The following is a 22,993-nucleotide window of genomic DNA, read 5'->3' as shown; positions in this document are numbered from 1 at the left end:
TAGTCCAGAGGATGGGGTGGTGCAGGCAGAAGGCGGAGCTAGTAAGGAAGACCAACCACAGGATGATAGTGAAGATGCCTCCCTCCCCAATGCCCAGCAAACTAAGAGGCCTTTGTCTGAATTGTCCTCGGATTCTCCCATTGTGTTGGAGAAGAAGGGAAGAGTTGCGGCTCACTCAGACAGTTCATCTGTGGAGGAGCCCAGAGTCTTCCCTTCCGATTCACCCAATGAGGTTTCTTTTTTAACAATTGCTCTGCAATCGACCCCCAGGGACTCCAAATTAAATGCAACATTGCAGCAGAGGCCAACCCCCAGAGTCCCAAAGGGGAACAGAGCTCAAACCCTTCATTTTTCACCCGCAGAGATGAAGGAAGAGCTCTGTTCACAAGAAATTACCTAACTGTTTTTTAAATGTGTTTTTAACACCCTCTGAGTCTTTTAAAATGTCTTACCTGTTGTTTTTAACCATACTCATGACACTGACCTTCTCTACCATTAATGTGAGAAGTGTGAAGTCGAGAGTTAGAGCCCAGAGTGTTTTACCCTTTTTAAGTTCCTTTAAGTCAGATGTGTTTTTATTGCAGGAATGCAGCCTACCGTTTTTAAAACATTACAGACAGTGGGAGGAGATGTGGCCAAAAATGTCAATATGGAGTGGATCCAATCAAAACAAAAATGACGGAGTGGCCATTTTAATCAAAAACCCTCAAGCTCTGGTGAAGGGCAGCACTGTGGTGAGAGACAGTCGGGCACTTTTAGCACATTTGGCTTTTATGGGACAGGATTTCAACCTTTTAAATATTTACGGTTTTAACGACAAGAACGACAGGTATGACCTTTTAGAAGACTTGCAGTCCCACATGCTAGGTAGGGCACCTTTAGTTGTAGGGGGGGATTTTAACTGTATTCTAAGTAGGGAGGATAGGAGGAGAGCAGGGGAAGATTTTAAAGTAGACAAAACATCGGTTTTATTGCAGGGCATTTGTAGAGATTTTAAACTTCAGGACTGTTTTAAAATCATGCATCCCAGAGAGGAGGGCTTCACCTGGTTCGGTGGTGATGGCACCAGAGCCTCTCGCATAGATTATGTTTTTACACGGGACTGCCCACCCACCGATGCTAGATTAACTCCTGTTTTCTTCTCCGATCACCTTATGCTCTCTTGCACCCTTTCACTCTCTTCGGGCGTGACATCAGGAAGTGGTCTGTGGAAACTCAACTGCTCCCTTTTAGAAGATAGGGAGTTAGTTAGGCAGTTCAGGGAGCGGTACAAAGAGTGGCAGACCCTTCAAGACTTCTACGAAACACGTGCACACTGGTGGGAAATGGTGAAGGGAAAGACGCAGACTTTCTTTAGGCAGGCAGGTAAGAAACGAAAGAACAGGGAATACAGACGCATGATGGGACTGCAGAAACGACTACAACGTTATTTTAACCTAAACCAGATTGGCATGGATTTTAATGAGGAAATTAAGCAAGTTAAGAGATGTCAGTTTTATCAGAAATTAAAAGCAAAGGTGTCATTTTAAGGAGCAGAGAACGGGAAATAGAGGAGGGTGAAAAGTGCACACAGTATTTTTTCAGGAAAATTATGAATAAAGGGGGGGGGGGGGGCATTACAAAGCTGAAAAAAGAAGATGGGTGCACAACTGAAACAATGGGCGATATTAAAGAAACAATTGAAACATTTTATTCAAACCTGTACAAAGAAAAACCTGTAAAAATGGACATCATGACCGAAGTTTTAAAATTCATTGTAAAAACAGTAAACAAAAGTGTGCTTTTATCCCAGGATTTTACTTTTTTAGAGTTAAATAAACGTATGACTGGTTTTAAAAAAGGGAAGTCCCCTGGACAAGATGGACTTCCCTTGGAGTTTTATTTGACTTTTTGGGACATTTTAGCACCTGATTTGATTACTGTTTTTATGGATTTTGAACGACTTGAGCATGAGGAGTTGCAGATTTTAACTAACCACAGATCACTTGTCTCCGTTGTGCAGGAGCGGGAACCAGTGAGTCCGGTGCGCGGGCTCGCACCCGGCGAGCCCACAACAGTTTGGCGCAACGTCAACCATCCTGCTCTCCCTAACAGACTCCGGGACCTGTCATGGATGGTGGCTCATGAGATCCTCCCGGTCAGGTCCGTCATGCACTCCCGGGGCATGTCAACGCACTCAACCTGCCCCCGACCTGGTTGTGGCGCGCCTGAGTCGGTGAGGCATCTGCTCTGGGAGTGCAGTGCTGCTGTAGACCAGTGGGCAACGGCCGGCTCCTTGCAATTCCCGTACTTACCAGCAAGGGAGGTCCTCACAGCACAACTAGTGCTATATGGGGTGAGCCAGCAAAAAATACCATCCAAAGACTTTGCAAAACAGTGGCTCACCCTAGCCGCCATCAAAGACGCCACATGGACCTCCAGAAACTTGCTGGTAAGAAAGCACATGCAGATCCCCCCCGTGGCTGTGATCCGAATGGCCGCAGCAACGGTCAAAACGGCCGTAGCTGCAGGCAGCAGGCCTAGGACACAGCCACAAAGAAGAATCGCCTCTGTGCCCATTCGGATGAAGGAGCCGGAGCCACACAGCAAAAGGTCACAGCAGCAGCGGCCTGGCTCTCTGGGTGACGCAGGTGGGAAGGAGCATCAGGGAGAGGATCTCCTCTGACCACCACGACAGCATCCCGAGAGACCAAATGTTTGGGGGAGCAGAATGAGTTACCCTTGGTAGGGACTCACTGCGCTCCTTTTTATGGACTTTTAATGGACACTCAATCACATAAACACCTGACATATGTTTTACAAATGAACAGCTATTTAACCTGTATTACCATTTTAGAACAATTGGTTTTATTGTTTTAAATATGGTTTTACATACTGCACATATTTATTGTAATTCATTGTATATACTATGTCCACATGTGAATATTTTATCTAAAATGTAAATCATTGTTTGAAATAATTTGAACGAGTGTCAATAAAACTTTTTCGAAAAAAAAAAAAAAAATCTGTTCTTATCAGTTTAATATCTGATACGTCCCCTACCCGGGGACCATATATTAAATTGCTTTTTGGAGCAGGGAGATGGAATAGGGGCTTGCTCCGTCCACTCCATGCATCGACCCGGTATTGCAGTACCTCCAGGAACGGTGCACTCCCCTCTCTCTATGTTTAATATGAAAAAGAGACTTAACTGAGTAGGTAGGCCGGTCTAGCAGCACTGACGAGTTTAGATCCATTTCAAGGTTGTTCAAGCACCCTTGAAAATGAGCAAATTATCTTGACTCATGACTGCCAATGTACAATTGAGTAGCTATGTCAGCACTGTAGTGAGGTTGCACACTCTAGAAATCTGTGCTCATATACAGCAATCCTTTGTAATCCTTATTCATAGAGCAGGAAGCTGCATGCAAAGTTGTGACTCTGCAGATCCACAGCCTCATGCGGCGTGTGTGTGTTTGGATGATGTTTGGAAGGTGCACCATCGGTCCGGGTGCCGTGTCTGTGAAAGACGTCCTTGGCTCGGATCTGTACAACTCATACTTACCTGGCAAGGGAGATACCATGATCAAGAAGGTGGTTCACCCAGGGCGAGGCTCAACCATTGCACTCCGGTTGTGCTGACCTCTGCGAATTCCCCAAATGTGGGAATCTCGATTGCATAATTTCTGGTAGTGGGGGACTGCGTTCGCGCTCTCCCCTGATAAATTGTTGAAAGAAAACTAAACGCTTACTGAGGTTAGAAACCAAGTGAGAAATTGGTGAATTCTCCATTGACTCGTGTAGAGACGGATGTCCTTTTGAACACAAAACGGTCGTCTTATCTTTTGATAGAATGCAGCTCCAAGTTACTTCCTCGCATTGGACTCTGTGACACCGTGGGCGGGACTGACGCTGCAGAGGATCACTCCTTCAACTCCGACACTTTTCCGGTCATCGCTTCTCGGCCTTTTGGCTAAGATCAAGTGTAGTATCTGTTCTTATCAGTTTAATATCTGATACGTCCCCTACCCGGGGACCATATATTAAATTGCTTTTTGGACCAGGGAGGTGGAATAGGGGCTTGCTCCGTCCACTCCACGCATCGACCCGGTATTGCAGTACCTCCAGGAACGGTGCACCCCCCTCTCTCTATGTTTAATATGAAAAAGAGGCTTAAACTGAGTAGGTAGGCCGGTTTAGCAGCACTGACGAGTTTAGATCCATTTCAAGGTTGTTCAAGCACCCTTGAAAATGAGCAAGTTATCTTTGTTTCCTATGAATTATTTGATACAACTTTGGCCAGGGGGATTGAGTCACAGCAGATGGCAGGTTGCCTGTCTCAAGGAGAGCAGACATGCCCCCTGCTGGATCTTCATCAGTATCTCTAATCACCCGCGTCGAATAGGGGGGAAAGTGCAGCGTGACACGGTGTGAGATTTGCACCTTGGGGCGGCACACAAAGAGGGAGATTGTGGGGGCATAAGAGGTTTGGCATGAAGGACATTCCACAGCGGGGCTTGTCATAGAGATGAGTCCACAGGGTGTGTCTGAGAGGCTCTCGGTTGTCCTGCTATGGGTCACACGAGGGGATTGATCGCTCTTTTCATGCTTCATGCAAGGGTGCTGCCCACTGCCCTCCGGACCGCACCGCGGCCAAGGGGTCATTCTTCCCACGGGGGAGTAAAATGGAAGCAGCACCTGTCTGCCTGTGTACTTGCAGCATTTCCACATTTTGACCCTTGCTCCTCTGGAACACCCGAGTAGGACGTTAGTCCTGTGGCTGGAAAGCCTGGAGCTCTTTGCCGCATTTCACAAAATCTAAAAACATGACAAGAAAAAGTTGGCGCCTTGCTCTTGCTGCGCGGTGTAGGGGAATGGGTGTGGCCTGGGATTCCTTTCACCATGTCGGGGCTCACCGTGAAGGGGGTGACTGGGACCACTGTTGTGTTCGTCTGCTGTTGGTGAGCGGGGCGTACTTACTCGGCTTTCTCTTCATCACGTACAAGTCTTTCGCCTTTTACTAAAGACTTCCGTGGAGAGGAACACCCACGAGTTAGATCTATTTTTGGCAGGCTTTGCCGTTTGGCAGAGTCTCATTGTGTTTGTGAAAAGACAAGCGGGCGGCCTTCCTCAGTAAGACGTGTTTTTCAGTGTCCGTTTTACTTTTGCCAACAAGGATGTTGAATCCATGAAGATGTCGAGGCTGGACTTCTCCAGAAAATTGATTCAAGGTACGTTGAAATTTAAGCCAGAAGACTTAAACTGCATTTTAACATTGCCATATAACAAGGGATTTGATTTAAGCTTTCAAACTGCTGTGTTGCTCAGAGAATTTTGGATAAGATTTGAAAATGTAAAACCCCAATTTGCTGTGTTCAATGTGGAGAAACTGACTGACAATACGTTGAAAACCGTTATTGTCAGAATGTTCAATGAAACAGTGAATGCAGATGACATTTGTTTGTGGCTGGGGAGATATTGCACTGTTAAAGGCCAGGCTACGAAAGTGAGAGATGAGGACGGCATCTGGAATTGCGCTTGGAGGGTCCCCATCCAACAATGGCAGGACCCCCAAGGCTTCCAGGGCTTGAAACATCTGCCGTCTATGGTAGTTCTGGGAGAGAACAGGGGCTATACCCATTACCAGGGCCAACCCAAACTCTGCCGCAAGTGTGGTGAGCATGGGCACCTGGTTGAAGCATGTCAGCAGATCGTATGTGGAAAATGCAGAGAAATTGGACCCACTTTTGAAGAGTGCACCAATGGCAGACGATGCAATCTTTGTGGGGAAACAAACCACCTGTTCAGAGATTGCCCAAAGTCATTTGCCAACAAATTGAAGGCTGCAAAAGTCACAGAAAAGAGAAAAGATGGCGGACAGACAGAACAGTTAGGAGAGCAAATTGAAGTTGCTGGGCAGGAAAATTCAAATCTCCCTCCAAATCCTGTGATTGGAAGAGAGGGAACAGGTGAGGAGGGAGTGAGGGAGGGGCCTGCATTTACCCCTCCAATGGAGAGTACTCCAGAGGATGGGGTGGTGCAGGCAGAAGGCGGAGCTAGTAAGGAAGACCAACCACAGGATGATAGTGAAGATGCCTCCCTCCCCAATGCCCAGCAAACTAAGAGGCCTTTGTCTGAATTGTCCTCGGATTCTCCCATTGTGTTGGAGAAGAAGGGAAGAGTTGCGGCTCACTCAGACAGTTCATCTGTGGAGGAGCCCAGAGTCTTCCCTTCCGATTCACCCAATGAGGTTTCTTTTTTAACAATTGCTCTGCAATCGACCCCCAGGGACTCCAAATTAAATGCAACATTGCAGCAGAGGCCAACCCCCAGAGTCCCAAAGGGGAACAGAGCTCAAACCCTTCATTTTTCACCCGCAGAGATGAAGGAAGAGCTCTGTTCACAAGAAATTACCTAACTGTTTTTTAAATGTGTTTTTAACACCCTCTGAGTCTTTTAAAATGTCTTACCTGTTGTTTTTAACCATACTCATGACACTGACCTTCTCTACCATTAATGTGAGAAGTGTGAAGTCGAGAGTTAGAGCCCAGAGTGTTTTACCCTTTTTAAGTTCCTTTAAGTCAGATGTGTTTTTATTGCAGGAATGCAGCCTACCGTTTTTAAAACATTACAGACAGTGGGAGGAGATGTGGCCAAAAATGTCAATATGGAGTGGATCCAATCAAAACAAAAATGACGGAGTGGCCATTTTAATCAAAAACCCTCAAGCTCTGGTGAAGGGCAGCACTGTGGTGAGAGACAGTCGGGCACTTTTAGCACATTTGGCTTTTATGGGACAGGATTTCAACCTTTTAAATATTTACGGTTTTAACGACAAGAACGACAGGTATGACCTTTTAGAAGACTTGCAGTCATTACAAAGCTGAAAAAAGAAGATGGGTGCACAACTGAAACAATGGGCGATATTAAAGAAACAATTGAAACATTTTATTCAAACCTGTACAAAGAAAAACCTGTAAAAATGGACATCATGACCGAAGTTTTAAAATTCATTGTAAAAACAGTAAACAAAAGTGTGCTTTTATCCCAGGATTTTACTTTTTTAGAGTTAAATAAATGTATGACTGGTTTTAAAAAAGGGAAGTCCCCTGGACAAGATGGACTTCCCTTGGAGTTTTATTTGACTTTTTGGGACATTTTAGCACCTGATTTGATTACTGTTTTTATGGATTTTGAACGACTTGACCGGCTTCCTGACAGTTTTAGAGTAGGGATAGTGACTCTCCTTTATAAACACAATGACAAGACTGACCTGAAAAACTGGAGACCAATCACGCTTTTAAACTTTGACTGTAAACTTTTTAGCAAACTTTTAGCGACACGTATGTCTATGTTTTTAGAAGACGTGATTCACCCGGATCAAGCCTGTGCCATCCCGGGGAGGAAGATCACTGACAGCCTCGTACTGATCAGAGACACCATCTGTTACGCGAGAGACAGAAACATCCGGCTAGTAGTACTAAATTTAGATTTTGAGAAAGCATTTGATCGGGTCTCGCACCAGTACCTCTTCCAGGTCCTGCGAAAAATGGGGTTCCCGGAAAGATTTATAGCTTGGGTGGGATTGCTGTACCGGTGGGTGGGATTAACTGCGGTGTCCGTCAGGGGTGTCCGTTATCTGCCCTCCTCTACATCATCTGCATAGAACCACTGGCACAGGTCTTGAGAAAGGACCAACGAATCAATGGGGTAGGACTGCCGGGGAGTGGGGGACTGGAAAATAGGTGTAACCTATACATGGACGACGTGAATATTTTATGTACCGACCTTTTATCTGTCAACAGGACCCTGGACTTGACTGACTGGTTTGGACAGGCCTCTGGGTCGAAATTAAATAGAGAAAAGACCCAAGCCCAATTTTATGGACCATGGACGGCGACTGAGACGACAGGACTCCCCCTGACTGTGACCCAGACTGACCAAAAAATACTGGGAATTAAATTTGACAGGGAGGGGGAAGGGAAAACAAATTGGCCAGACGTGGTAGGGAAAGTCAGACAAAGACTAGGATACTGGGGACTTAGAGGACTGACCATGGAAGGAAAGGTTTTAATCATCAAAGCAGTGATTTTACCTTTGCTTTTATTGATCAGTTCTGTTTTTATTCCTCCTAGGCATGTGCTTTTAAATCTGGAGCGAGCCATTTTTTACTTTCTGTGGGGATCCAAGTGGGAAAGATTGAAGAGAGAAATTATGAAAAGGCCAAAGGAGAAAGGAGGAAAAGAAGTACCGGATCTGCACCTGTTTTTAGGAAGCACATACACCACAGTACACATGAAAATAGCCATGACCCCATCCAGAAACCCCAAGACAACTGCAATGACACGCTTCTGGATGGGGTCCTACCTCAGAAAACTTAAGATTTTACATGTGGACCTAAGAATACCTGTGTCTTTTAACCTGCCACCAGCCTATGTTTTTATTCAGAAGTTTTTAAGGCATTTTAACCTTGAGCATGAGGAGTTGCAGATTTTAACTAACCACAGATCACTTGTCTCCGTTGTGCAGGAGCGGGAACCAGTGAGTCCGGTGCGCGGGCTCGCACCCGGCGAGCCCACAACAGTTTGGCGCAACGTCAACCATCCTGCTCTCCCTAACAGACTCCGGGACCTGTCATGGATGGTGGCTCATGAGATCCTCCCGGTCAGGTCCGTCATGCACTCCCGGGGCATGTCAACGCACTCAACCTGCCCCCGACCTGGTTGTGGCGCGCCTGAGTCGGTGAGGCATCTGCTCTGGGAGTGCAGTGCTGCTGTAGACCAGTGGGCAACGGCCGGCTCCTTGCAATTCCCGTACTTACCAGCAAGGGAGGTCCTCACAGCACAACTAGTGCTATATGGGGTGAGCCAGCAAAAAATACCATCCAAAGACTTTGCAAAACAGTGGCTCACCCCAGCCGCCATCAAAGACGCCACATGGACCTCCAGAAACTTGCTGGTAAGAAAGCACATGCAGATCCCCCCCGTGGCTGTGATCCGAATGGCCGCAGCAACGGTCAAAACGGCCGTAGCTGCAGGCGGCAGGCCTAGGACACAGCCACAAAGAAGAATCGCCTCTGTGCCCATTCGGATGAAGGAGCCGGAGCCACACAGCAAAAGGTCACAGCAGCAGCGGCCTGGCTCTCTGGGTGAGGCAGGTGGGAAGGAGCATCAGGGAGAGGATCTCCTCTGACCACCACGACAGCATCCCGAGAGACCAAATGTTTGGGGGAGCAGAATGAGTTACCCTTGGTAGGGACTCACTGCGCTCCTGCACAAAGATAGAATTGAAAAAAAAAACCCTTTTTAACGGATGCACTCCTTTTTATGGACTTTTAATGGACACTCAATCACATAAACACCTGACATATGTTTTACAAATGAACAGCTATTTAACCTGTATTACCATTTTAGAACAATTGGTTTTATTGTTTTAAATATGGTTTTACATACTGCACATATTTATTGTAATTCATTGTATATACTATGTCCACATGTGAATATTTTATCTAAAATGTAAATCATTGTTTGAAATAATTTGAACGAGTGTCAATAAAACTTTTTCGAAAAAAAAAAAAAAATCTGTTCTTATCAGTTTAATATCTGATACGTCTCCTACCCGGGGACCATATATTAAATTGCTTTTTGGAGCAGGGAGATGGAATAGGGGCTTGCTCCGTCCACTCCACGCATCGACCCGGTATTGCAGTACCTCCAGGAACGGTGCACTCCCCTCTCTCTATGTTTAATATGAAAAAGAGACTTAACTGAGTAGGTAGGCCGGTCTAGCAGCACTGACGAGTTTAGATCCATTTCAAGGTTGTTCAAGCACCCTTGAAAATGAGCAAATGATCTTTGTTTCCTATGAATTATTTTATACAACTTTAATTATTTTGCGAGCCTGATCCTAGAATTGCCCATGACTGCCAATGTACAATTGAGTAGCTATGTCAGCACTGTAGTGAGGTTGCACACTCTAGAAATCTGTGCTCATATACAGCAATCCTTTGTAATCCTTATTCATAGAGCAGGAAGCTGCATGCAAAGTTGTGACTCTGCAGATCCACAGCCTCATGCGGCGTGTGTGTGTTTGGATGATGTTTGGAAGGTGCACCATCGGTCCGGGTGCCGTGTCTGTGAAAGACTTCCTTGGCTCGGATCTGTACAACTCATACTTACCTGGCAAGGGAGATACCATGATCAAGAAGGTGGTTCACCCAGGGCGAGGCTCAACCATTGCACTCCGGTTGTGCTGACCTCTGCCAATTCCCCAAATGTGGGAATCTCGATTGCATAATTTCTGGTAGTGGGGGACTGCGTTTGCGCTCTCCCCTGATAAGTTGTTGAAAGAAAACTAAACGCTTACTGAGGTTAGAAACCAAGTGAGAAATTGGTGAATTCTCCATTGACTCGTGTAGAGACGGATGTCCTTTTGAACACAAAACGGTCGTCTTATCTTTTGATAGAATGCAGCTCCAAGTTACTTCCTCGCATTGGACTCTGTGACACCGTGAGCGGGACTGACGCTGCAGAGGATCACTCCTTCAACTCCGACACTTTTCCGGTCATCGCTTCTCGGCCTTTTGGCTAAGATCAAGTGTAGTATCTGTTCTTATCAGTTTAATATCTGATACGTCCCCTACCCGGGAACCATATATTAAATTGCTTTTTGGAGCAGGGAGATGGAATAGGGGCTTGCTCCGTCCACTCCACGCATCGACCCGGTATTGCAGTACCTCCAGGAACGGTGCACCCCCTCTCTCTCTATGTTTAATATGAAAAAGAGGCTTAACTGAGTAGGTAGGCCGGTCTGGCAGCACTGACAAGTTTAGATCCATTTCAAGGTTGTTCAAGCACCCTTGAAAATGAGCAAGTTATCTTTGTTTCCTATGAATTATTTGATACAACTTTGGCCAGGGGGATTGAGTCACAGCAGATGGCAGGTTGCCTGTCTCAAGGAGAGCAGACATGCCCCCTGCTGGATCTTCATCAGTATCTCTAATCACCCGCGTCGAATAGGGGGGAAAGTGCAGCGTGACACGGTGTGAGATTTGCACCTTGGGGCGGCACACAAAGAGGGAGATTGTGGGGGCATAAGAGGTTTGGCATGAAGGACATTCCACAGCGGGGCTTGTCATAGAGATGAGTCCACAGGGTGTGTCTGAGAGGCTCTCGGTTGTCCTGCTATGGGTCACACGAGGGGATTGATCGCTCTTTTCATGCTTCATGCAAGGGTGCTGCCCACTGCCCTCCGGACCGCACCGTGGCCAAGGGGTCATTCTTCCCACGGGGGAGTAAAATGGAAGCAGCACCTGTCTGCCTGTGTACTTGCAGCATTTCCACATTTTGACCCTTGCTCCTCTGGAACACCCGAGTAGGACGTTAGTCCTGTGGCTGGAAAGCCTGGAGCTCTTTGCCGCATTTCACAAAATCTAAAAACATGACAAGAAAAAGTTGGCGCCTTGCTCTTGCTGCGCGGTGTAGGGGAATGGGTGTGGCCTGGGATTCCTTTCACCATGTCGGGGCTCACCGTGAAGGGGGTGACTGGGACCACTGTTGTGTTCGTCTGCTGTTGGTGAGCGGGGCGTACTTACTCGGCTTTCTCTTCATCACGTACAAGTCTTTCGCCTTTTACTAAAGACTTCCGTGGAGAGGAACACCCACGAGTTAGATCTATTTTTGGCAGGCTTTGCCGTTTGGCAGAGTCTCATTGTGTTTGTGAAAAGACAAGCGGGCGGCCTTCCTCAGTAAGACGTGTTTTTCAGTGTCCGTTTTACTTTTGCCAACAAGGATGTTGAATCCATGAAGATGTCGAGGCTGGACTTCTCCAGAAAATTGATTCAAGGTACGTTGAAATTTAAGCCAGAAGACTTAAACTGCATTTTAACATTGCCATATAACAAGGGATTTGATTTAAGCTTTCAAACTGCTGTGTTGCTCAGAGAATTTTGGATAAGATTTGAAAATGTAAAACCCCAATTTGCTGTGTTCAATGTGGAGAAACTGACTGACAATACGTTGAAAACCGTTATTGTCAGAATGTTCAATGAAACAGTGAATGCAGATGACATTTGTTTGTGGCTGGGGAGATATTGCACTGTTAAAGGCCAGGCTACGAAAGTGAGAGATGAGGACGGCATCTGGAATTGCGCTTGGAGGGTCCCCATCCAACAATGGCAGGACCCCCAAGGCTTCCAGGGCTTGAAACATCTGCCGTCTATGGTAGTTCTGGGAGAGAACAGGGGCTATACCCATTACCAGGGCCAACCCAAACTCTGCCGCAAGTGTGGTGAGCATGGGCACCTGGTTGAAGCATGTCAGCAGATCGTATGTGGAAAATGCAGAGAAATTGGACCCACTTTTGAAGAGTGCACCAATGGCAGACGATGCAATCTTTGTGGGGAAACAAACCACCTGTTCAGAGATTGCCCAAAGTCATTTGCCAACAAATTGAAGGCTGCAAAAGTCACAGAAAAGAGAAAAGATGGCGGACAGACAGAACAGTTAGGAGAGCAAATTGAAGTTGCTGGGCAGGAAAATTCAAATCTCCCTCCAAATCCTGTGATTGGAAGAGAGGGAACAGGTGAGGAGGGAGTGAGGGAGGGGCCTGCATTTACCCCTCCAATGGAGAGTACTCCAGAGGATGGGGTGGTGCAGGCAGAAGGCGGAGCTAGTAAGGAAGACCAACCACAGGATGATAGTGAAGATGCCTCCCTCCCCAATGCCCAGCAAACTAAGAGGCCTTTGTCTGAATTGTCCTCGGATTCTCCCATTGTGTTGGAGAAGAAGGGAAGAGTTGCGGCTCACTCAGACAGTTCATCTGTGGAGGAGCCCAGAGTCTTCCCTTCCGATTCACCCAATGAGGTTTCTTTTTTAACAATTGCTCTGCAATCGACCCCCAGGGACTCCAAATTAAATGCAACATTGCAGCAGAGGCCAACCCCCAGAGTCCCAAAGGGGAACAGAGCTCAAACCCTTCATTTTTCACCCGCAGAGATGAAGGAAGAGCTCTGTTCACAAGAAATTACCTAACTGTTTTTTAAATGTGTTTTTAACACCCTCTGAGTCTTTTAAAATGTCTTACCTGTTGTTTTTAACCATACTCATGACACTGACCTTCTCTACCATTAATGTGAGAAGTGTGAAGTCGAGAGTTAGAGCCCAGTGTGTTTTACCCTTTTTAAGTTCCTTTAAGTCAGATGTGTTTTTATTGCAGGAATGCAGCCTACCGTTTTTAAAACATTACAGACAGTGGGAGGAGATGTGGCCAAAAATGTCAATATGGAGTGGATCCAATCAAAACAAAAATGACGGAGTGGCCATTTTAATCAAAAACCCTCAAGCTCTGGTGAAGGGCAGCACTGTGGTGAGAGACAGTCGGGCACTTTTAGCACATTTGGCTTTTATGGGACAGGATTTCAACCTTTTAAATATTTACGGTTTTAACGACAAGAACGACAGGTATGACCTTTTAGAAGACTTGCAGTCATTACAAAGCTGAAAAAAGAAGATGGGTGCACAACTGAAACAATGGGCGATATTAAAGAAACAATTGAAACATTTTATTCAAACCTGTACAAAGAAAAACCTGTAAAAATGGACATCATGACCGAAGTTTTAAAATTCATTGTAAAAACAGTAAACAAAAGTGTGCTTTTATCCCAGGATTTTACTTTTTTAGAGTTAAATAAATGTATGACTGGTTTTAAAAAAGGGAAGTCCCCTGGACAAGATGGACTTCCCTTGGAGTTTTATTTGACTTTTTGGGACATTTTAGCACCTGATTTGATTACTGTTTTTATGGATTTTGAACGACTTGACCGGCTTCCTGACAGTTTTAGAGTAGGGATAGTGACTCTCCTTTATAAACACAATGACAAGACTGACCTGAAAAACTGGAGACCAATCACGCTTTTAAACTTTGACTGTAAACTTTTTAGCAAACTTTTAGCGACACGTATGTCTATGTTTTTAGAAGACGTGATTCACCCGGATCAAGCCTGTGCCATCCCGGGGAGGAAGATCACTGACAGCCTCGTACTGATCAGAGACACCATCTGTTACGCGAGAGACAGAAACATCCGGCTAGTAGTACTAAATTTAGAAAGCATTTGATGGGGTCTCGCACCAGTACCTCTTCCAGGTCCTGCGAAAAATGGGGTTCCCGGAAAGATTTATAGCTTGGGTGGGATTGCTGTACCGGTGGGTGGGATTAACTGCGGTGTCCGTCAGGGGTGTCCGTTATCTGCCCTCCTCTACATCATCTGCATTGAACCACTGGCACAGGTCTTGAGAAAGGACCAACGAATCAATGGGGTAGGACTGCCGGGGAGTGGAGGACTGGAAAACAGGTGTAACCTATACATGGACGACGTGAATATTTTATGTACCGACCTTTTATCTGTCAACAGGACCCTGTACTTGACTGACTGGTTTGGACAGGCCTCTGGGTCGAAATTAAATAGAGAAAAGACCCAAGCCCAATTTTATGGACCATGGACGGCGACTGAGACGACAGGACTCCCCCTGACTGTGACCCAGACTGACCAAAAAATACTGGGAATTAAATTTGACAGGGAGGGGGAAGGGAAAACAAATTGGCCAGACGTGGTAGGGAACATCAGACAAAGCCTAGGATACTGGGGACTTAGAGGACTGACCATGGAAGGAAAGGTTTTAATCATCAAAGCAGTGATTTTACCTTTGCTTTTATTGATCAGTTCTGTTTTTATTCCTCCCAGGCATGTGCTTTTAAATCTGGAGCGAGCCATTTTTTACTTTCTGTGGGGATCCAAGTGGGAAAGATTGAAGAGAGAAATTATGAAAAGGCCAAAGGAGAAAGGAGGAAAAGAAGTACCGGATCTGCACCTGTTTTTAGGAAGCACATACACCACAGTACACATGAAAATAGCCATGACCCCATCCAGAAACCCCAAGACAACTGCAATGACACGCTTCTGGATGGGGTCCTACCTCAGAAAACTTAAGATTTTACATGTGGATCTAAGAATACCTGTGTCTTTTAACCTGCCACCAGCCTATGTTTTTATTCAGAAGTTTTTAAGGCATTTTAACCTTGAGCATGAGGAGTTGCAGATTTTAACTAACCACAGATCACTTGTCTCCGTTGTGCAGGAGCGGGAACCAGTGAGTCCGGTGCGCGGGCTCGCACCCGGCGAGCCCACAACAGTTTGGCGCAACGTCAACCATCCTGCTCTCCCTAACAGACTCCGGGACCTGTCATGGATGGTGGCTCATGAGATCCTCCCGGTCAGGTCCGTCATGCACTCCCGGGGCATGTCAACGCACTCAACCTGCCCCCGACCTGGTTGTGGCGCGCCTGAGTCGGTGAGGCATCTGCTCTGGGAGTGCAGTGCTGCTGTAGACCAGTGGGCAACGGCCGACTCCTTGCAATTCCCGTACTTACCAGCAAGGGAGGTCCTCACAGCACAACTAGTGCTATATGGGGTGAGCCAGCAAAAAATACCATCCAAAGACTTTGCAAAACAGTGGCTCACCCTAGCCGCCATCAAAGACGCCACATGGACCTCCAGAAACTTGCTGGTAAGAAAGCACATGCAGATCCCCCCCGTGGCTGTGATCCGAATGGCCGCAGCAACGGTCAAAACGGCCGTAGCTGCAGGCGGCAGGCCTAGGACACAGCCACAGAGAAGAATCGCCTCTGTGCCATTATCCGGGGCCATGCTAATCTTCTCTGTCCCAATTGTCCCAATTCCCAGTTTTTTCATTGAGCAAATCGGCCCAGCCAATCAGGTTGAAATATTTGTCTCAATTTGTCTCAATTTGGAGAATCCAACTTTCTCAACCAATAGGAGAGCTGGATTTGTCCCAATTCTCCGCCATCTTTTCTCCCTGCCCCGCTGCCTTCATTCAGCCTTCAGACTGGACACGGAGAGCATCTGGTAAGTGTAAAACTCACTTAATACTTATCTAAAGTGCTGTATGTATTAGCCGAATATTATGCCGTGTTAAATAAAAATATATGCTTGAATTTTGCTTCCCGTCGTCACGTTATACCACTCTTACTACTAACTACGTTATACTACTCTTAAATGGCTGTATTGCTAGCTGAGGTGTTGCCGCTAATGACGGCGCGGTCTTGCTAGGTCCCGCTATTACTTGTAAAGTGCACATAATGTCTTTATTTATATCGGACTTTATATAAGAAGTATTTTCTGAATTTATTTTTACATGTGTGCTTGTAACGGGACGCTTTGACGCGTTGTAACGGGACGCTTTGACACACGTGTTGACACACAGACGACATGACAGGTGCCATATACCATGTAAAAAATCAATGAATATTTATTAAGTGCATTATATTTTCACACGTGTCACATATAAATCCTCTTTGACCCGTTGTAACGGGACGCTTTGACGCGTTGTAACGGGACGCTTTGATGCGTTTACACACGCGTTGACACACAGACGACATGACAGGCGCCATATACCATGTAAAAAATCAATGAATATTTATTAAGTGCATTATATTTTCACACCTGTCACATATAAATCCTCTAGAGACATTATTAAACCTATGTTATAAGTTGCTGCATTACTTTCACACACACAGTGACATAAAGAGAGAAATTATGAGCACAGCTGAACACGTTATAAGTTGCTGCATTACTTTCACACACACAGTGACATTTAAAAGAGAGAAATTATGAGCACAGCTGAACACATGTTATAAGTTGCTGCATTACTTTCACACACACAGTGACATAAAGAGAGAAATTATGAGCACAGCTGAACACTAATGTAACTGTGTTGTCTTCTTGTGTTATACAGATCATTTTTGAAAGTATGACTGTAAGTACTACATGTGTCTTCACCCCATTTGCATTTCATATCTGTACTTGCACTTATCATAACACTGATGTTCATTTTCTCTGCTTAGAGTGAACATCCAACAAGCCCTGGCCCACCAGCAGGCATTTTGACTGCTCTTAATATTTTGCTCTATACTCTGCAAATATTTCAGATTATTGAACACTGTATTTCTCTTTAAGCCTCCCAAGTACAGGCCCCTCTCTCTCCGACCGCTGCATCCACCTCCTGCCATCGCCGCTGCCACCACCGCTGCACCGCGTGAGGGGGCTGGTGTCTCTGCCGTGCTGGAACCCAGTGATGAGGAGCTGCTGGAAGCATCGCAGGAGAACCTCCCCACGCAACCTCCAGCAGCCCTCATCCTGGACCAGCCCGCAGAGTCACCAGCTCCCTCCACAGCAGGACCGCCGCCGCCCGGAGAGGACTTGGAGGAGATGCCTGGGCCTGCCTTCCTCCCTCCTCCACCACCTGCTAGCAGTGCTGAGGTAAAGCTGTCTGTCACTAAACACTACATGTTACCTGTCAGGTCTCAGAGGTCACTGCTGTCCTCACCCATAAAGTCATTTCCTAAAATATTAAAGTCCTTGTATGTTTGTCTTGTTCTCCCTCCAGCTGCTGCCTGTGTCCTGGCGGGCAGCTCTCACTGCGGAGCAGCAGCAGTGGATCGGTCGGGTGCTGTTTACCAGGAGCAGCACGGGGAGGGCTCAGCTCATCAATGAGCTGAACCTCTGGTGGTACCCTCCCCAAGCCCAGCCGATCTACAATCAGCCTCCCGCGTCCCCCGAACCCTTCTTCGCATGTCGGCTGTTTCTCTGGATGCCACACAGGATCTGGGGTCTGCAGCTGACATGCCCCCAGCCTTTGTGCACTGGGATCCTCACAAAGGCTGGGCTCTACAGGACCATCCGGAGGGTCCTGGACATCGACGGCTGGTATCTCATGGCCACTGAGTACCTGGAGTGCCGTCGATGCACGAAGAAGGTCGGCGGATGGTCACAGGGCGTCATCAGGCAGCTGTCCCCCACCTACAGCTGCCAGTTTCCGGCTGTACTGACGTACAAGTGAGACAGACTTGTTATTGTTATATATATATATGTATATATATATGTATGAGTGTTAGTTGTGATAAATGTGTATATAACTTTGTGTTGTGCTTCTGCAGGCTGTCCTGTGACCTGAGGGTGGTTGGACAGCTGAAGTCCCGCACTCTGGGCAATAGTGCGAATCAGCTGTACAACACCCTGCGGGAGCAACACTCTGACGCCTGGATGCGGAAAGCGATCAACTACCTCGGCGTTTGCGAGCAGTTCCTGGCCTTGTCCGGGGGGCATTTTCCACCACCGCCCCCTGTTCCATCACCCATCTGGCTGCTGACGGTCTTCGGCTACGATGTCCTGACGCGGCTGGATGAGTACAAGGCCAGGATCACGTCCACCTTCGGATCCATCTTGAAGATGGATTCGACCAAGATGGCAAGTTGTCTCTCACAATTTCATATTTTACACCACAGCTCTCTGTGTGTGTGTGTGTGTGTGTGTGTGTGTGTGTGTGTGTGTGTGTGTGTGCGCGTGCTCACTGACATTAACTTTTGAAATCCCCCCCCCCCTTCTCTCTTTCCCCCTGCCAGGTGACGAAGAAGCTCGCAGGTGCCGCCTCCGACACGGCCGCCTGGGTCTCTAATGTAGGGAATGAACACGGGCAGGTCCTCATGAGCGTCCTCAAGGGGGGGGGGGGGGGGGGGGGGCATCTTAGTTTTTTAAATTTGTTTTTATTTACTTTTTTTATAATAAAAAAACCTTTTAATGGTAAATACACGTGTCTGTCTTATTCTTTTTGCTTATTGCTATTAATGCTTCATTGTGTTCACCAGAGAGTCTGCAGCTAACTGTGGGTCATTATACAGTGGGTTTTATTTTAAAAAAGGTCAAAAATAACAGATAGAGCAGCAGAAACCACATTACATAAATCCACACAATATAATATATATAATTTAATACATTCATTACTCATTATTTTGGGAATCATAAAGACTACAAGTCTGCAGCAAACTGTGGGTTATTATAAAGTGGTTTTATTCAAAAAAGGTCACAAATAACAGCAGCAGAAATTACATTACATGAATCCACACACAAAAATGTACATATACACACACACATATATATATATATATATATATATATATATACACATACAGTATCTCACAGAAGTGAGTACACCCCTCACATTTTTGCAAATATTTTATTATATCTTTTCATGGGACAACACTATAGAAATGAAACTTTGATACAATTTAACAGTAAATCTATAAGCTATACAAGCTGTACACGCATATCAAAGTTTCATTTCTATAGTGTAGTCCCATGAAAAGATATAATAAAATATTTGCAAAAAAGTGAGTGACTTTTGTGAGATACTGTATATAATTTCATACATTCATTACTCATTATTTTGGGAATCATAAAGACTACAATCACTTTTGTCACCCACTACACCAGGCATGTCAAACTCACTGCTTGGTTGGAATGAAAACCTGCAGCCACATGGCCCTTTGTGGAATGAGTTTGACACCTGTGCACTACACACTACTACACCCAGTGTCTAATCCTTGCTCCAACCGGGAATCGAACACGGGTTCCCCGCTTCACATCTCGCAAGAGCAAAAGCCCCCTTCTCTCCCGCCTCCTCGCACAGAGAAGAACGTTCGGTATGCTATTATCCGGGGCCATGCTAATCTTCTCTGTATCAATTCCAATTTTTCATATGTACTGCCTTGGCAAGTACACAGGCAGACAGGTGCTGCTTCCCTTTTACTCCCCCGTGGGAAGAATGACCCCTTGGCCGCGGTGCGGTCCGGAGGGCAGTGGGCAGCACCCTTGCATGAAGCATGAAAAGAGCGATCAATCCCCTCGTGTGACCCATAGCAGGACAACCGAGAGCCTCTCAGACACACCCTGTGGACTCATCTTTATGACAAGCCTCGCTGTGGAATGGCCTTCATGCCAAACCTCTTATGCCCCCACAATCTCCCTCTTTGTGTGCCGCCCCAAGGTGCAAATCTCACACCATGTCACGCTGCACTTTCCCCCCTATTCGACGCAGGTGATTAGAGATACTGATGAAGATCCAGCAGGGGGCATGTCTGCTCTCCTTGAGACAGGCAACCTGCCATCTGCTGTGACTCAATCCCCCTGGCCAAAGTTGTATAAAATAATTCATAGGAAACAAAGATAATTTGCTCATTTTCAGGGGTGCTTGAACAACCTTGAGATGGATCTCAACTCGTCAGTGCTGCTAGACCGGCCTACCTACTCAGTTAAGTCTTTTTTCATATTAAACAGAGAGAGAGAGAGAGAGAGGGGGTGCACCGTTCCTGGAGGTACTGCAATACCGGGTCGATGCGTGGAGTGGACGGAGCAAGCCCCTATTCCATCTCCCTGCTCCAAAAAGCAATTTAATATATGGTCCCCGGGTAGGGGACGTATCAGCTATTAAACTGATAAGAACAGATACTACACTTGATCTTAGCCAAAAGGCCGAGAAGCGATGACCCCTGGACGTTGGCCACCCCGGCCCATCTCCCGCAAGCTTCAGCCTCAGCGTGGTGCCGTCGTTTCAACGGGCTTGGAGAACGGCCGCTGCTTAGCAGCTCGGCCCCCCTAGGTGTGATACACGCAGCAAAACACGGCTTACTGAGGAAGGCCGCTCGCTTGTCTTTTCACAAACAAAATGAGGCTCTGCCAAACGGCAAAGCCTGCCAAAAATCTAACTCGTGGGTGTTCCTCTCCACGGAAGTCTTTAGTAAAAGGCGAAAGACTTGTACGTGATGAAGAGAAAGCCGAGTAAGTACGCCCCGCTCACCAACAGCAGACGAACACAACAGTGGTCGCAGTCACAGTAATGACTGGTTGGTCCCAACTGAATCAGCTACGATGGTCCCCACAAATAAAGAAACACCAGACAAGTGTGTAACATAGTAATGACTGGTTGGTCCCAACTGAATCAGGAAACCAGACTGTGCTTAGCAGCATGTGTAAAACTAATGTTGCACTGATCTAAACTCAACCAAACAGTGTGCACAAGCGCAAAAGTTGTACATATTTGACTAAAAATGAAACACAAAACACAATAAACTGAGTCCTACCTGCATGATGGAGGATGATGGACTCTGTCTGGAGAGTTCAGTGTCAGCAGACTCAGCATCACATGGCTGTTCTGCCTGAAATGATAAATCATTATTAAGCAACTAATCAACAAAACCAAAATCATTAGACCAAATAATAAGCAACAGTTAAAGGAGAACATAAATAATTTACATAAATATCAACGTCTGTGAGTATCTGGCTCCAAATCATATTTTTTCCCACATAAGTTGAACTTGGTTCTAGTCAATGTGACGTTTGTGTAGTCCAGGGGTGTCCAAACTGTTCCACAAAGGGCCATGTGGCTGCAGGTTTTCATTCCAACCAAGCAGGAGCACACCAGACTTGATTCATTTAATCAACTGATCTCAGTCTTCAGACAGCTGATTGGTCAAATGGTGTGCTCTTGATTGGTTGGAACTAAAACCTGCAGCCACATGGCCCTTTGTGGAATAGTTTGGACATGCCTGGTGTAGCCTGTTATAATACTGCAGTGATTGTTACAGCTGAAAACAAGTGAATATCAAGTGTTACAGGGTTGGATTGACCTGTGATAGAAGAAGTGATGTGAACTGTAGAAAGCAAACGTAGCCCAGTGTTATAGGCTCTATATAATATATGGTGTGTTGTTGACATTGTGAATGAAAGAGTAATATCAGTATCAGTAAATGTGGAGATTATCTCTCAGCTACGGTGGTCCCCACAAAGGAAGAAACACCAGACAAGTGTGTAAGATAGCAGTCACAGTAATGACTGGTTGGTCCCAACTGAATCAGCTACGATGGTCCCCACAAATGAAGAAACACCAGACAAGTGTGTAACATAGTAGTCATAGTAATGACTGGTTGGTCCCAACTGAATCAGGAAACCAGACTGTGCTTAGCAGCATGTGTAAAACCAATGTTGCACTGATCTAAACTCAACCAAACAGTGTGCACAAGAGAGTCCTACCTGCATGATGGAGGATGATGGACTCTGTCTGGAGAGTTCAGTGTCAGCGGACTCAGCATCACATGGCTGTTCTGCCTGAAATGATAAATCATCATTATTAAGCACCTAATCAACAAAACCAAAATCATTAGACCAAATAATAAGCAACAGTTAAAGGAGAACATAAATAATTTACATAAATATCAACATCTGTGAGTATCTGGTCCCAAGTCATATTTTTTCCACATAAGTTGAACTTGGTTCTAGTCAATGTGACGTTTGTGTAGCCTGTTATAATACTGCAGTGATTGTTACAGCTGAAAACAAGTGAATATCAAGTGTTACAGGGTTGGATTGACCTGTGATAGAAGAAGTGATGTGAACTGTAGAAAGCAAACATAGCCCAGTGTTATAGGCTCTATGTAATATATGGTGTGTTGTTGACATTGTGAATGAAAGAGTAATATCAGTATCAGTAAATGTGGAGATTATCTCTCAGCTACGGTGGTCCCCACAAATGAAGAAACACCAGACAAGTGTGTAAGATAGCAGTCACAGTAATGACTGGTTGGTACCTACAAATATATATTCGAAGAAACACATGTTAAAACTCAACAAACAAGTCACCACCTGACATTTCACCTCATTGTCTAATCTTCCTTCACTTCACACTGACCATCATGCATGACAAACCTGTTTCCTCCATGGCCAGTTCTTTCCCCCATAGTCATATGTCAATTCTTCTCCAGGCTGAATGTCCCTCAACGCAAAAAGACAGAGGTGTGGTTTGCCCTCTGTTATGACCCTCTTCATTTTGCAATTTGGTTTCCTGTGTTCATCATTGACGAGTCGTCCAAGACTGCCATCTTCTCGGGCTGCATCAATACTTGAGAATAAAAAAAGAGTTACTAAACTTGATATATATTAAATTACTTATTGTAATTTGCCATTACTCTTATTAGTATTGGCAATAAATACTAACTTATAAACCATTTGATTATTATCATTTTTATGAAAAAAAAAGTGCAGAAATATAACATTCAAAACCTTACCACCATGTCTTTTCTTTCCAGTAAAAGTCAAACATATAAACAG

General features: G+C 45.7%; 8 non-coding genes and 3 pseudogenes across 8 annotated transcripts; 9 read left to right on the top strand and 2 right to left on the bottom strand.

Annotated features, from left to right (window-relative positions):
- The first annotated feature begins 473 nt into the window (after positions 1 to 473).
- On the top strand, positions 474 to 22,789 carry LOC128367371 (uncharacterized; annotated as a pseudogene).
- LOC128382863 (uncharacterized) lies at positions 2,977 to 3,157 on the top strand (annotated as a pseudogene).
- LOC128381585 (U1 spliceosomal RNA) lies at positions 3,537 to 3,700 on the top strand. Its single transcript, XR_008323553.1, has one exon. It is a non-coding gene; the product is annotated as a U1 spliceosomal RNA (small nuclear RNA).
- LOC128382621 (U2 spliceosomal RNA) lies at positions 3,933 to 4,123 on the top strand. Its single transcript, XR_008323777.1, has one exon. It is a non-coding gene; the product is annotated as a U2 spliceosomal RNA (small nuclear RNA).
- On the top strand, positions 4,956 to 5,071 carry LOC128383334 (U5 spliceosomal RNA). The gene has a single exon (XR_008323892.1). It is a non-coding gene; the product is annotated as a U5 spliceosomal RNA (small nuclear RNA).
- Positions 9,533 to 9,712, top strand: LOC128383087 (uncharacterized; annotated as a pseudogene).
- On the top strand, positions 10,150 to 10,313 carry LOC128382046 (U1 spliceosomal RNA). The gene has a single exon (XR_008323662.1). It is a non-coding gene; the product is annotated as a U1 spliceosomal RNA (small nuclear RNA).
- On the top strand, positions 10,546 to 10,736 carry LOC128382734 (U2 spliceosomal RNA). The gene has a single exon (XR_008323803.1). It is a non-coding gene; the product is annotated as a U2 spliceosomal RNA (small nuclear RNA).
- Positions 11,569 to 11,684, top strand: LOC128383327 (U5 spliceosomal RNA). The gene has a single exon (XR_008323891.1). It is a non-coding gene; the product is annotated as a U5 spliceosomal RNA (small nuclear RNA).
- LOC128382556 (U2 spliceosomal RNA) lies at positions 20,184 to 20,374 on the bottom strand. Its single transcript, XR_008323763.1, has one exon. It is a non-coding gene; the product is annotated as a U2 spliceosomal RNA (small nuclear RNA).
- On the bottom strand, positions 20,562 to 20,672 carry LOC128383454 (U5 spliceosomal RNA). The gene has a single exon (XR_008323913.1). It is a non-coding gene; the product is annotated as a U5 spliceosomal RNA (small nuclear RNA).
- Positions 22,790 to 22,993: the final 204 nt, after the last annotated feature.

This window comes from Scomber japonicus, chromosome 2, assembly GCF_027409825.1.
Source record: "Scomber japonicus isolate fScoJap1 chromosome 2, fScoJap1.pri, whole genome shotgun sequence".
In the NCBI taxonomy this organism is placed as follows: Eukaryota; Metazoa; Chordata; class Actinopteri; order Scombriformes; family Scombridae; genus Scomber; species Scomber japonicus.
The sequence above is the reverse complement of the archived record's forward strand: the minus strand, read 5'-3'. Positions and strand labels throughout refer to the sequence as shown.